The sequence below is a fragment of the Rissa tridactyla genome, chromosome 10 (genome assembly GCF_028500815.1).
Source record: "Rissa tridactyla isolate bRisTri1 chromosome 10, bRisTri1.patW.cur.20221130, whole genome shotgun sequence".
In the NCBI taxonomy this organism is placed as follows: domain Eukaryota; kingdom Metazoa; phylum Chordata; class Aves; order Charadriiformes; family Laridae; genus Rissa; species Rissa tridactyla.
Genome location: NC_071475.1, coordinates 12,956,112 through 12,969,622, shown reverse-complemented (window position 1 = coordinate 12,969,622; position 13,511 = coordinate 12,956,112). Strand labels below are relative to the sequence as shown.

The 13,511-nt window shown below is 45.2% G+C and overlaps 1 protein-coding gene across 1 annotated transcript in view; it reads right to left on the bottom strand.

The window, feature by feature from the left end:
* Positions 1-11,883, bottom strand: part of CHL1 (cell adhesion molecule L1 like) — a 138,364-nt gene extending 126,481 nt beyond the window's left edge. Inside the window, exon 1 of the mRNA XM_054216117.1 lies at positions 11,804-11,883. The gene's annotated coding sequence lies outside the window, so the exon portion shown is untranslated. The remainder of the gene's footprint in view (positions 1-11,803) is intronic.
* Positions 11,884-13,511: the final 1,628 nt, after the last annotated feature.

Below are 13,511 nucleotides of genomic sequence, written 5' to 3'. Positions count from 1 at the left end.
TACAGTCCTTAAAGCGCCTGTTTCACTTCCATTCTAACTGAAGATCCACAGAAAAAACCAGCAGCAAATTCACCCAGACCGTGATCTTGACCGAGCCACCGCACTTCCCCATGGAAGAAACACAATATTACACTTAAATTAACGATTACCTGGTTATTAGGCACTGTGAGCACTTGAAATACAGTTTCTTCTTTGAAAAAAGAAGACACTGTCACTGATCTAGTGAAACTATTTCAAGAGGACAAACACATACGTGCAGTAGTCGTCAAAAATAACCAAGACCACATAGGTTTCCCTGCTGGATTTCCCAAAAATTTAGTTTTAATGGTATAAATATAGGGTTCATTATTTCTTTTAATACTTGTATGTATAGCAGTGGTGTCAATAGAGTGAAGGGCACACAAGAGACCACAGTGACAGCTCGCCACTGAAAAGGTAAGTCATGCCGTAGCCCCAGCGATACCGGCCATGGCCTTCGCTTCTGGGGAACATGGCACGGCTCTCGTGGTGGGACATAGCCCTGGGCTCCAGCACGGCTAAGCATAGCTGGCTGCACCGTCTTCTCCCACAGCAGCGGAACAGGGAACCAACGGTGCCAAAAGCCCAAACCACAAACAGGAGGTTTCTTCATCATCATTAACAAAGCAGAGAATCCAAAATTGCTGTTTTGACTACGAAACAGATGACTCCAGCTCTGCCAACAGTCAAGGTGCTTCCAATGCCAAAACCCACTTTGCTGAGACATATGCTCCCACGTTTAGAAACAGAAGCTCCTTCTCCCGATGAAATTCCTTTCTTTGCCCTTTTGGTGCTTCTGTTTCTCCTTTTTGTGCTTCCTTTTTCTTATGTGCTTTCTTTGATAACCCTTTCAATGCTCACAGATTTTAAGGCCTTCTGTATGTCACAGGTTGCTGTGCTTTTCCCTAACGCCTGCAAATCATATCCAGTACCTTGTGTTTGGCCGATCATATCACACAAGGTATCCACTCTCAATTTGAACATCACAGTTTATTCCAGTGGTTAATCACAGACAAAAAATTGTGTTTAATGTCTAATTTCAAATCATCTGGCTCCAGCTTCCAACTATTAGATCTTATTTTTCTTTTCTCTTCTTGATTAAAAAGCTGGATATGCTTTCCCCATGAAAATACTCGCCCCTGTAATCAAGTCCCCTCTCAATCCTCTTTTTGATGAGCCAAGCAGATTGAGGTCTCTAAATCTCTCACTGCAGGGAATTTTCTCCACTCTTCAAATCAATACTGTGGTTATTTTCTCGACTCTTCAGTTTTATAAACTCTTTTGCAGCTGTTGACACCAAAAACGGCCATAACTTTCCAGCATTCTCATGTACTCAGATAAAAATCCCACTAGTCCTTCAGCCACAGCATCCCATTGGGAAGTCATCTTCCTTTTTCTGTCCGCAGTGACCCTCCGTGCACTTTCATGGTAACTCTTCTCAAGGCTACCCTCTTCCAGTGCATCGGTTAAGGCACAGACTGTTGGGAGGACAAGAGAAGAGGGAACATCTTGCCAGCCGGTCAGTCTGCTCCATGTAACTTATTATTTCCATACTGACGATATCGCCTCATCCACAACTTTGGGAGCAGACATTTAATTTTTGTGTCCAGATTATTGATAGAGATGTTAAACAGCGTGAGGACTAGTTCTCACTCTTGTGAAACTGCGCTAAACCCACGCATCTTTCAATGAACAATCCCCACAGACAAATACCTGTTCAGCTCCGTTAGGTAAATCTTAATCCACTAAAGATGACTGTTACTAATTCTACATACTAACATTGTTGGGTTTGTTTTTAACTGAGATTTCATGAGCTACCAAATCTAACACCTGGAAAACCCTGCCACAATGCTTAGTTACCCACATCTATCAAACCTGTAACCCCACCAGGAATGGGGTCCCTCTTCAGAAAGCCATAGTGACTGGCCTTAATTATCCCTCTATTCTTTAACTCTATACTAATTCACTCCTCTATCAACTTATCCATTATTTTTCTGGGATTGGTGCCAAGCTCTCCAGACAATCATCCCCTACCTCTTTCTGCTTTCCCTCTTTGTACACGGGCTCCTCCAATATTCCTGCAGAACACCAAGATGCATAGGCTAACGGAGCCAGAAACACTTTGTCATCCCTGTATGATATATCACGCTATCTTTTCCAAAGATACTAAACAAGACTTTTTCCAATAGAGATTTTATCCCTCGCCTCTCCCTCCCACCACCGCTTCTCCCCACCCCACCCCCCGTTCATCTGTCGCACAGGTACAGAGATGCCAGATCCAGCCGCTGAGAACAATACAGACCACAAGGTTTATCACCACAGCCTGCTCCCAAAAGCTGTTTCTGAGACTTCAGTCTTACGTTTTAGCTGTAAAACTTGATTTTTAGGAGAATTCAGCTTTTGGCCTTTGATATTAACTCAGTAGGAAGTTTTTTTCCAGGGATGCCTGTTTCATCCCCCCACAGCATCCTTTCGAGTCCCTATTCGAGAAGCACATTTAGCACCACGCGTTAATTGAACTTCCAAGCTGCAGCCTAGCACTGGGTGATCCTAAGTGAACTGGACACCGTCTCCTCTCAAAGGTGTGCTGCAAATTGCCGGATTAGCAACGCACAACCCTAATGCAGTCAAGCATTTGGAATATAAGCTGTCTTACATTATTTACCTGTAGCGAAGTTACAGTTCAATTACTGAAGTAATCTCTCATTCAGGCAGAACAAAGGGGGGGAAAGAAAAAGGTATGCAAATGAATGAATTTAAATTCACTTAATTTAAAGGCCTAAAATTTTTAAGGGCGCATTCCCTCTCTGGGGACATTTGGGTTGGGGGATTATAAAATACATAAATGGTTAAATTTATTGCCTTTGCCTGAGCTTCAGAAGTTTGCATACGTTATTCTTTTCAGTAAGTGCATTATATAATTAACACTGCAAAATACATCCTGCCTATATCCTATCCTATGTAAGGATGAAAAGTTTGGTCTAACCATCACCTAGTACAAGGAGGTTTGTGCAGAGACAAGCTTAGTGTACCTTTTGGAGGATGACAATGGAAGAGGTCTGTATGGAAAATGCTGCTTACCTGCTGAATACAAAGATTATTCCAATTTTTTTTGGCAATATACATGATAAGATTTGTGAATAGCCCCTGATGTTTGTTGCTTGTTCGTGGTGTGCTTGGGTTTTGGTTTTTTTTTTGGTTTGTTTTTTTTTTGTTTTTTTTTTTAAATGAACACTGAGGCATGTTTTTATGCACCAAAAAATGAAATTTTCATCTTGTTACGCAGTGGGAATTATGTGAGGTTTCACTGCACAGGGATGTCTGACAGGAGGAATGGCTGACAGTGAAAATTTGTTGCACTGGCAGGATAATTAGGTACAGTGCTCCGAAAGGCAGGATCCTGCCCTCGTGGAAATAAATGGGAAAAACTTTCTTTTCTGTAAGGGCAGCATAACCAGGCCAGCTGTTATTACTTTCTGGTGCCACCACACTTGCTGCCCTTTACCTTTAATAAAGCTTTGTGCTATAATGCAACTCAAACAGCTCTCCATTTTCAGCGGTTCCCCAGGATGTAACACGAAGCTGAAAAGGCGAGTCCGAGGGTTTCCCAGCAGGCAGGCACCGTCTGGGCATGTATTAGCCGAAAAGCGGGGTGGGCAAAATCACCGCTAGAGCACTGCACGGACACAGGCAGAGGGATGCTGCAGTTCAACGCGAGAATTAGAGATAATAGAAATCCCAGATTAAGGTGAAAGCCTAAATCAAACCTCGTACAGTCAATAACAGAGAGGTGCATTTGTCACGCAGGTAGTAAACCCTCAGCAATTACTGTGGATTTCAGTGTAAATTTAATGAAGCAGGTATGCCTTAGCTTTGTACAGCTGGGACAGTCCTTTAATCACCGTTGCTCTATAGCTTACAGCACGACATTTGTAATTTGTATGACTCAGAAAACAGCAATATTCATTACTGTTTCCTGGTTATTTGTTTCCAGTCAAAATACGAGACAAGAATATGCCACTTGATAAGAGACACAATTATAAAGCTCCTAACGTGCCTGTCTGCAGCGAGCCCGAGCGTGCAGCCTGTCACAGTGCGCTTACCCATGGACACGGCCAGCCTGCGCGGACGTCGGACACCATTCTCCAGAAGCCCAGATGGCGTAAATCAGCGTAACTCAATCATCCTCAGCTCAACCACAGCAATTTGTATCAGTCAAGGACCTGAGCCATTATGCCTATTTCTCAAACCGGTTAGGTTGTAAATTAGATTTTCATCGCTCTTGGGACAAAAACCTGACTCTGCTGAGGTCAGTGGGAGTTTGACCATCTATTTCAGTGGCGCCATGACTTCACCAGTGGTTTTCGTGTGCAATATTAATCCTGAAAGTCACCACGGTGTATCAGGTTCATTACTTTCCTAAAAATATAATAAAATAAAATCCTCCATTAGTACTTCCAGATACTAGCAGTTAAGTTGTGTTATTTTCTTCTGCTCACATGTAACAAAAGGAATATTTATCTCAAAGGGTTTTGGATTTTAATTACCAAAATAGCTACAGTTTTGATCGATTCTTCAGTAGAACTCATACAAAGTAAGCACTCAATATAAGTTATTCAGCTGCAAAACTGTCTCATGACGAAAAAGATCAGATGGCACCTTCTCTGACTCATAATTCAGGTCAAAATAGAAATCCTCTAAAATCTATTCCCTACAATGAATTTTTACTAGAAGCCATTGGTGGAGTAATATGAAAGAATAACCCGTGAAAAATAAAGTACAATATCTTATCCAGTACAATAGCTGAGCAGTAGCCCCAGTTTTAGTTAATAAATGCACTGAAATCAGCAAGCTTATTCTGGTTTGGAGTATTTTACCTGTGAAGAAGTAAAACCAACAAATTAGGCAGACGGGCATGGGTGCAGGCACGCACACACACCTGTATCATCCAACACAAACCGCCCCAGTACTGCGGAGCGAAGGGTTTTAGTGATGTGACAGACAGACCACGCGGGGCTATGAGAACACTCTTGAAGAAATGTGCAGATGCTTCAAAATCTACAGACAATCTTTTATTATTAACAATTCTCTGATTTCAGTAAACCGCAAAAAAAAAAAAGAGTATATTCTGTGAGTACGTCTAAAAAAAATAAAAAACCATTGAGTTAATCACTACTGTTAGCTGAAAGCATTGTTATGGTATTTTCTAACAGAAAAAAATCTGCCCTGGAATAATAATTTTACTTTTCCTATAAGCAGAGCAATCTTTCATCAAGACTAGTTTTATTTCAAGCACTGGGGATACGATACAGCAATGGCACAGCCATTTTTTACTGAACCCTTGTTCCAGGCTTCCATCAGTTTTAATGCTGTAATACACAAAACATAACTGAACGATGCGTTTTTCAAATATACTTTCAAGCTGTGGGAATACACCCCCTTAACAGCAGCCCTCTCCTCTGCCTTTCAAGTGCCACACAAGCACAGCAGGCAGCATTCAAAGCCACCTCGCCGGTGTCAGACAGCGGGAAAGGCTGACGGGGAATTGGTTGTGTCACACTCGAAAAGTCACCAAAGGAGACACAGACTGAAAGGTGGATGGGCCCGAATTCTGCAATTTATTTTTCCCTAACTCCTCTTAGGAGATTACCGCCTCACCAATTAATTTCAGCCAGGAGGCTGCCCTGAATAGCGACTGCCAACCTTTCACGGTCATCCCTAGGGTCCCCCAAAAAATGGAGACACCTGAAATGAGATTTTTAAAGGCACTAAAGTCATCTTACTAAATTATATTGAAAGGTAGGAGGAATTTGCCTCACTGAAGTGCTTAGATATGCTTCTTTGGAACTGGAGCCCTGTGCTTTCACCGCTTGGCTTGTTTAGAGTTAAACTTTCTATTCACGAGGGCAGCGAGACTCCCCAGCCGTTACAGACCCCTTCATGGGTTCATCCCACCTTTAAAGTCACAGCATTATCCACCTCTAAAACAAAGACCAGCAGCCACAAGCACCTGTGAATGCACAAGCCATGTGCTGCCTTCCACGGTCCCGAGAGGAGGAGAAGGAAGAGGAGGAGGAAGAGGAGGAGGAGGAGGAAGAGGAAGCAGCAATGGGTGCAGCAGGAGCATCGCCGGGCAGGCCAGAGCAGCATAGGTGAGGTCCAGGCTGAAGACCCAGGCCCCAGTGCCCATCTTGCTTCTGCCCTGGTGGAGCTCATGGGAAAACAAAGCCCACACAGGTACACAAGGTTCGCCGTTCCCCACCTCCTTGATCACAAACGTGGGGAGGATGAAATGAGGACGCTACGAGAAGCTCCGTTTCTGCCATGATGAGAGCAGCTGTTTGGAGGTTACCTGTCGGGAGCCCCACGTGGGACTGTCCCCGAGGCAGCTCAGCCTAGCCAACAGACAGGCTATTAGAGCCACAGCCAGACCAGGAACCATCTGTTAAAGTTATCCTCGAAAGCTGCACTGTTACAGAAACAACCCTGCCCAGGCTCGACCGTCAGCTCTTTCTCCCCCAGCTGCCCAGGCCTGGGTCCAGGCATCTCTATTTCTTCTGTGCAGAACAGGAGCAAAGAAGAGGATGAAGCCAAGCAGGCTCAGCCCCATCCTCCCCAGTCCCCCCTTCACCCTCCCTAGCCCGAGTCATATCCCCACCACACCTCGAATTTAATTCCATCTTGTTCCTGACTCAGCAAAAGGCAAAAAACACCTGAAAGGAGAAATCGGCTGTTTTCCCAAGAAACGGAGAAGAGAGAAGGGTAGCAAGGGGCAAAAGAAATTATGAAGACTTAAAAGCCCTAATGAAGAAAGCAACATAAATCTTGTCCTTCTTACGTGGCACAGGATCTGCACCTGGAAGTCATGCTCAAAGCAGCTATCGCTAGTTCAGCTGTAACAATAAACACTAATTTTAATGATAAACTGTTTTTCATTTGCATTTTGCGGAGTTTTACACATTCAGGTGTAACGAAGGAAGAAGGAAACATCTGCTAGGGAATGCTGCAACCTCAGAAAATAACACATCACAACGGCCGTCACAGCTCCACACGGTGTGTTTCACATGGGATGCCTGGAAATGCTGGGAAGAGAAACCCGAGACACCAAATACGACCATGAACCTTCATCTCGTTGCAGCGCAGAGGCAAGCACTACAATGGCAAGCGCTAATCAGCATTTGGGTATGCAAATGCACTTAGAGAAATCAATGCATAAAACAGACACAAGGAGAACAGCTGGGGAAAAAAAGCACCTCAAATATAACAACCTTGAGTTTTGGGTGTTGACTTTGTTACATAGAAACAACAGCAGAAAAAACAAACAACCCCATCAAAAAAATCAAACAAGCTCACATGTACCTAAATCTTTACCTAAATCTGCCTAAACCTACAGAGGCAATTACAAGTGCACAGATTATGAACTATAATAATCCTAGTTTAGGAATATTGACAGATAATGAGTCGAGATTTGGTTCACTGTGGTCCAAATATGGCAACAGTTACTATGGGCGCTGCTACAACATCCCCTTGCAGTCCAACACCCCAGTAAATCAGGGAATTCCCAAGCTCTGTGTCTAGGAAAGAAGAGAAATACCTGGATTCCTTCTTCTCACCACGAGGGAGAAAGAAATCTTCCAAAATGCCAGCTACTATCTAGGTAAAATAAATGCCATGACAGCCTGCAGTTCTCCTAGCCCTAGTATGCTTTCTCTTGTTACAATTTTAGAAGGAGAAGGATATGTCTATATTAGCACATAGCAGAGCTCAGAAGGGCATAGATAAGTAGAGCAAAATGGTGCTGAGAACCCCAAATCCACCCACACACGTTGCAAAGGCTTCACTTCAGCTCCAGTCGGGAGGCCATGGATGAAAAGCCCATTAGCAGTGGAAGTGCACAAAGTAAACTCCTGAAAGAGACATTCTGGCCTAGGTTCAACCAAAATTAATCCAGTCTGTGCGGTCTCCCCAGAACGCAAGCCAAAGCACAGTACGTGGGGACAAGGACATGATTCCCTCCCAAGGTGCACTCCAGAATCAAAATGCCAGTATACACGGTCCCAAGGGTAACAATAAAGAGTTCTCTGACACAAAACCATAATTCAGCATATATGAACCGTATGCAGGATGCCACAACCTGCTTAAAGCCAATACTGGTACTTTGGGTATATATAACCACAGTAACCTTTATCTTCCTTCTGCTCGTTGAGCACTAAATCTGTTATCTCCTTAGAGACATGTGTTAAGAAACCCATGTCTTCTGCGAGGACAACCTAGCAGAGATCTCCAGCCACATGGGCTATAGGATGGGCCGGGCTGCCCCGCCATAATTCAGGCAATGATCAAACCACATGTTCCATGTTGCGTTTCATTTGCTCATCACGGAGCGTGGGGTAACGCCACAAGGCCTTGCAGGGTCTCACATCTCAAGACAGCATGCGGGGAACTGTTCGAAAAGTATTTGGCAGATGAGTGTCTTCGTTAAGACTGACTTGTCCCACTAACGATTTTGGTTTTTGAACAGAAGTCTAACTGAGAAAGGACAATTGGAACTTGGTCTAAAACACTGAGCACATCACCACCAGAATGGGGTTTACAAGTAAGATTCTTGCTCCTTTTTTCATACCCACGCTGCTCCCCAGACTCTGCACGGAGGCATGATTTTTAATTATACGTTATCTAAGGTTGTTAGAAGGTGGGCTTTGTGCTAAGGGAAAAAAAAAAAAAAAATCTTTAACAAAACAGAATTTCTACTTTACTGGACAAATACACCAAAAGAAATTGTGGCATCTTGGTGCGTTGCTAAGCAACCAAGAGCTCCAGTGTCACTTGTTTGTGATCAATTCAAGTCATTCATCAGGCTCTGAAGCACCAGCTCAGGAATTCCAACAAATCTTCGCCTTGGGAAAGCCACGGGGACTTCCTGCCACACAATAACACTTTCTTCCCTCCAAGATAAACTTTGTAGATGTTCTTTTGATCTGTGTGATATGTTAATTCATTATTCTTAACATACTGCTAATGGGAAAAGCTATAATTAACTAACTACAGCATTGTAACGCATGCAAGATAAACTGAACTAATTAGTAGTGTTTAAAGTAGTCCCTGTCCTCTCCCACTGGGAAAAGGGGGGGATCCTGCCTTACCACAGAAGCAACTGTCCGCAGCACCGTTTTCTGTAACGTATAGCTACCTTTTTCTCATTTTTCCTTCCAAACCTAAGTGATAAATTATATTTTTATTGGTAAACAAGATGGCCACAATCCAAGCCACTCAAGGTACGCATACATGCTGTGAGTAGCGTAATCTTTCATTTCAATGAAGGCTTATCTGCTGGGTTTTTTGGGATAAAGAAGTGGACTGTTATATTTTCATTCATTAAGTTTAATTACTGAAGTAACACACACTAAATGTCCATAATAATTCCATTCACTCACACTGAGAGCGAGTTAAATGTAATCAAAGTGTATATAGCTGTCTTTTCATTTCAGCCTCATATCCAGAATTTATTTTATTCCTATTTTGATAAAAAACAATAATAAATTGCAGGAGTTCAGAAGACAAACTGGTTTAAAAGCTGTGTGTTGCACATGGCAAAACTTCTACAACTCTTGGATTGCTAACAGGTGGGGTTTTTTTAACTAAAGATATTTAATGATACTTTCACATATATTGCACAATATTCCCGAATGAACTCCATTACCTCCTGTAAACCTTGGTATCTTATCTTTTGCATCTTATTTTAATGTAACATAGTCTGGTCTAGTAGTTCTCTGAGCCAGACTCCACTGACAGCAGATGCTCGGCCTAAGTACGGGCCACAGAAACTGGCTAACAACAATTGTCTAATTTTTTAATGACCCATTGGGAGAGGTAGTTCATGGTTTGGGTTTGTTTGGGTTTTGAGGTTTTTTTGAAAGACCAAGAAATGTCATTATTTTTAAGCAACAGAAAACTGTTAACACAGCAGTAGTTGTGCACTCTAATGCTTCAAGTCAGTAAAAGCCAAGCAGAGGATCACGGGAAGCAACGGGCAAAGGACCATGTGCACAGCCCCAACAAGGCAGCGTCACACGTGCGTTCACCAATGGGCAAAAATTACACTTTTTTTTTTTTTAAGACGCAGGTTTTTCCCCATCTCCTTTCCTCAAACCTGTAACTACACTCATAATATTTATTATTTATTGCTTGTGGAGTGGTATCTGGGAGAGCTACATAACACACATTTAATTCAGTCACATCAAATAAACCCTTGACACTCAAACAAAAATACCACCTGTCAAGTCTTTGGTGATGTTTTCCAAAAGATGTTTCAAGCAAAACTATTCCCAGGTAGTGCTGATAATGAATTTACTTGCTTGATATCTGTTGAATTATGATTGAATACCTATACGTTAGCCAACATATCATAGCTTACCTTTTTTCTACCCAAAAATAAGAAGCAAACTAACATTAATCATAGAAGTGATAGATGAAAAGTCTATTCACATTTACTGTGATCCACTATTAGAATCTCCTTGCATTCAGAAAACCTAAATCTAGCTGAGACCATCGATGCTCTGATTGTGCAACACAAATTAATAACACAGCACCCAGCACTGAGGTTTCAAGATTCTTACAGCTCTCCTGGAGTGCAACACAACCACATCACTTCCCCAGAAAAAAAAAAAACAAAAAAAAACCACACAACAAAACACCGCGAAAAACTGGGGTCATTTGCAATTATTTAGGTATCGCAGGAATAAGAAGAGATAAAATACTCTCCAAAATCATTAGGAAGGAAAGAAGAAACAAGTGTTTGCCACAGATGCGCGACATCCGGGTTTGCAAACTTGAACCCACCTAAAACAGGAGACTGAGCGCGTCGCCCCCAGCCAAGGCCACCGCCACCGTGCCTTTGCCCCCCCGGCCCGCACCTCCACACCCCGCCAGCCCCTCGGCCCCCCGCCCCGGGGCTCCGCGAGGCTCCGCGCCCCTCGTCAAACTTTCCGCGGGCAGCGGCTCCTCCGCCCGGGACCCGCTCCCGAGCCCGGACCGCCCGGGGGAATGGGGGAATCGGCCGTGACCTGTGCCCCGGGGACCCCCCCGGGCTCCCCCCGGCGCTGCGCCCCGAGCCGCGGGCACCTGCGCACCCCTCCGCGGGGCTGAGCCCGGCTCGGCTTCCTCATTGCTTCGCAGGGCGAAGCCCGACGCTTGCGGAGCGGGACCAGGGTCCAGGGGCGGCACGGGGAGGAGGAAAAAGGGATTTAAAAATAAAAAATTCATAATAATTAAAGAAGCTTTTGGTAAAAAGGCAGGGCTAGGGGAGGCGGCGGCCGGGGCAGCCCCGCGGCTGGGTACCCGCGGTCCCAGCGCCCTGCACCACCCGGCAGCCCCGAAGGGGGACCGGTCCCGACTCCCCCCTGTCCCGGTAGCCCCCGTCCCCCCCGGCGTTACCTTGAGCCCGGTGCGGGCAGAGCCGGCAGCTCGCGGGGGGCGGCCGGACCGCCGGGTCGCAGCAGCAGCGGCGCCTCCACAGCCCCGTCCCGGCTCTGCAAATTAATCGCTCCACCCCGGAAAAAAAAAAAAAAAAAAAAAACGCAAAAAATCCCCAAATCCCAAACCCAGCCCCGCTACACACCCACGAGAAGGAAGAGGGGTCCCTCCGTGACTGGCATCAGTATCTCCTCCGGCAGAGCTTGCAGGGAGCCATGGCAACCAGCCCCCGCACCTCCCCAAACCGCTGCCCGCTTCCCCCGGGGGGGCCGAGCCGCCCCCCCCGACCCTGGCCCCGCTCGGCGGCTCCCACCTGCCCGATCCGACGCCCCCTCGGCGAGAGCCGGCAGCCGCCGCGCTGCCCCGGCGGCACCTGGGGATGGCGGGGAGGGGGGGAGGGGGGGAGGGGGGGAGGGACGCGGGGAGGGAGGGAGGGGAGCCCCGGGGGGGCCCGGGCCGGCCCGCCCGCACCTCCCCTGCCCGCCCCCCGCCCGGGGGGGACTTCCCACCGGCAAGAGCCTCTGCGGCTCTCACTTCATCGCGGTGGTGGGGGCCGCCAAAATCTGGTCAAGGAAGGAATGGGCACTGTCAGGGAACAGGCTGATCCCCCCGGCCCCATTTTACCCCTCTCTCGGTGTGCAGAAGTCTCATTTCTATGCAGAGGAAAGGATGAGGGATCACAAGACCTCATTTGGGGATGGTCCTCCCCGCCCCATCCGCTTCTGTGCTGTCCCTTGCTAAGAACCCATGCATTCATCATTGCAACATCTAATGTTTTATATATTCAAACCTTTGAAAAATCTTCCTTTTCTTTATTTTTTGCCAATGCCCTTCTTAATTTTTGATGCGTGTGCTCTACAGCACACATGACCACAAAATCAGAACAGGTTTCTGTGGGCGCTTGAACACTTGGACTTTGCCTGTATGGTTTACTTCTGTAATCCCTTTGTGGAATGGGCTAAATTTTTAAGTAATTGGTCAAGACAGTCGTCACAAATCTGCCAGTCATTTTCTTAAGCACTCCATCCAGAGGCACTGTGTGGAGGTGGTGAAGGTCAGACATAATCATTTTCATGAGGACTCGGACTTCTCAGACAATTTTCTGTCTCACTGCTGACCTTTGGGTGTTTTTCTTTTCTCTGAGCTTTGTCTAATGCCATGAACAATAATCATAAAGAAACATTCACAGACATTAAACCATAAAACCACCCTACCGAATCACAGTTAGCACTCATGGGGATTATTATCATTTTTCGGACAGTAGCAATCAGAATTTTTTGACGTACCGGCAAACTCGTGTTGTTCATCTCCAGCAGATCTAGGTAGGTGAGCTTACTTTTTGGACAGGAAGTAAAGAATTAAATTTAAGGAAAGGTATTATAAACTAAAAATGGTTAGTAAAAGAAAAAGATCTGAAAGCTAGAAGGGAAAATGGTAGAATAATTTAATACATTTGTTCGATGTTAAGAAAGCAGAAGTAATGTTATGCTTGATACTTTAGTCATGCAAAGTCTGGCAACTTGTAGATATAATTTTCATAGTAAACTACATTTAAGTCAACTTGCGCCAATATAAATGCCAAACTTCTCACCAAATATATGGAGAAAAGCTTCTATTATGTAAGGAAAGTGTACTGTGGTTGCTTAGAAAGCTCTGACGTTGGGTAGTCGGAGTTCTGAGCAGCAGAGGCCCAGCCCAGAGCACACACAAGGGAGCGGGAATTCTCCCTTTGAATCCCGCTCTCATAGCCAAATCCTGAATTGACTTACTGTTCCATCCAAGGACAGTAAAATGCTATATTTACAGCACATTGCTTTCCAAAGCAACCAACAGCTAAGCAACAGGGCTGTGCCCCCACGCAGCGGAAACCTCTGAAAATAAATGGAAAAGGAGACAGCTGTAGAGGAATGTCTCGACCGCGTCAGGGCTGCCGATATATGGAAATGCCATTTGACCCAGCATAAACGTGGCCATCGGAGATCGAGTCAAAACCCAGAGATGACTGGAGATTTACTGAAGCG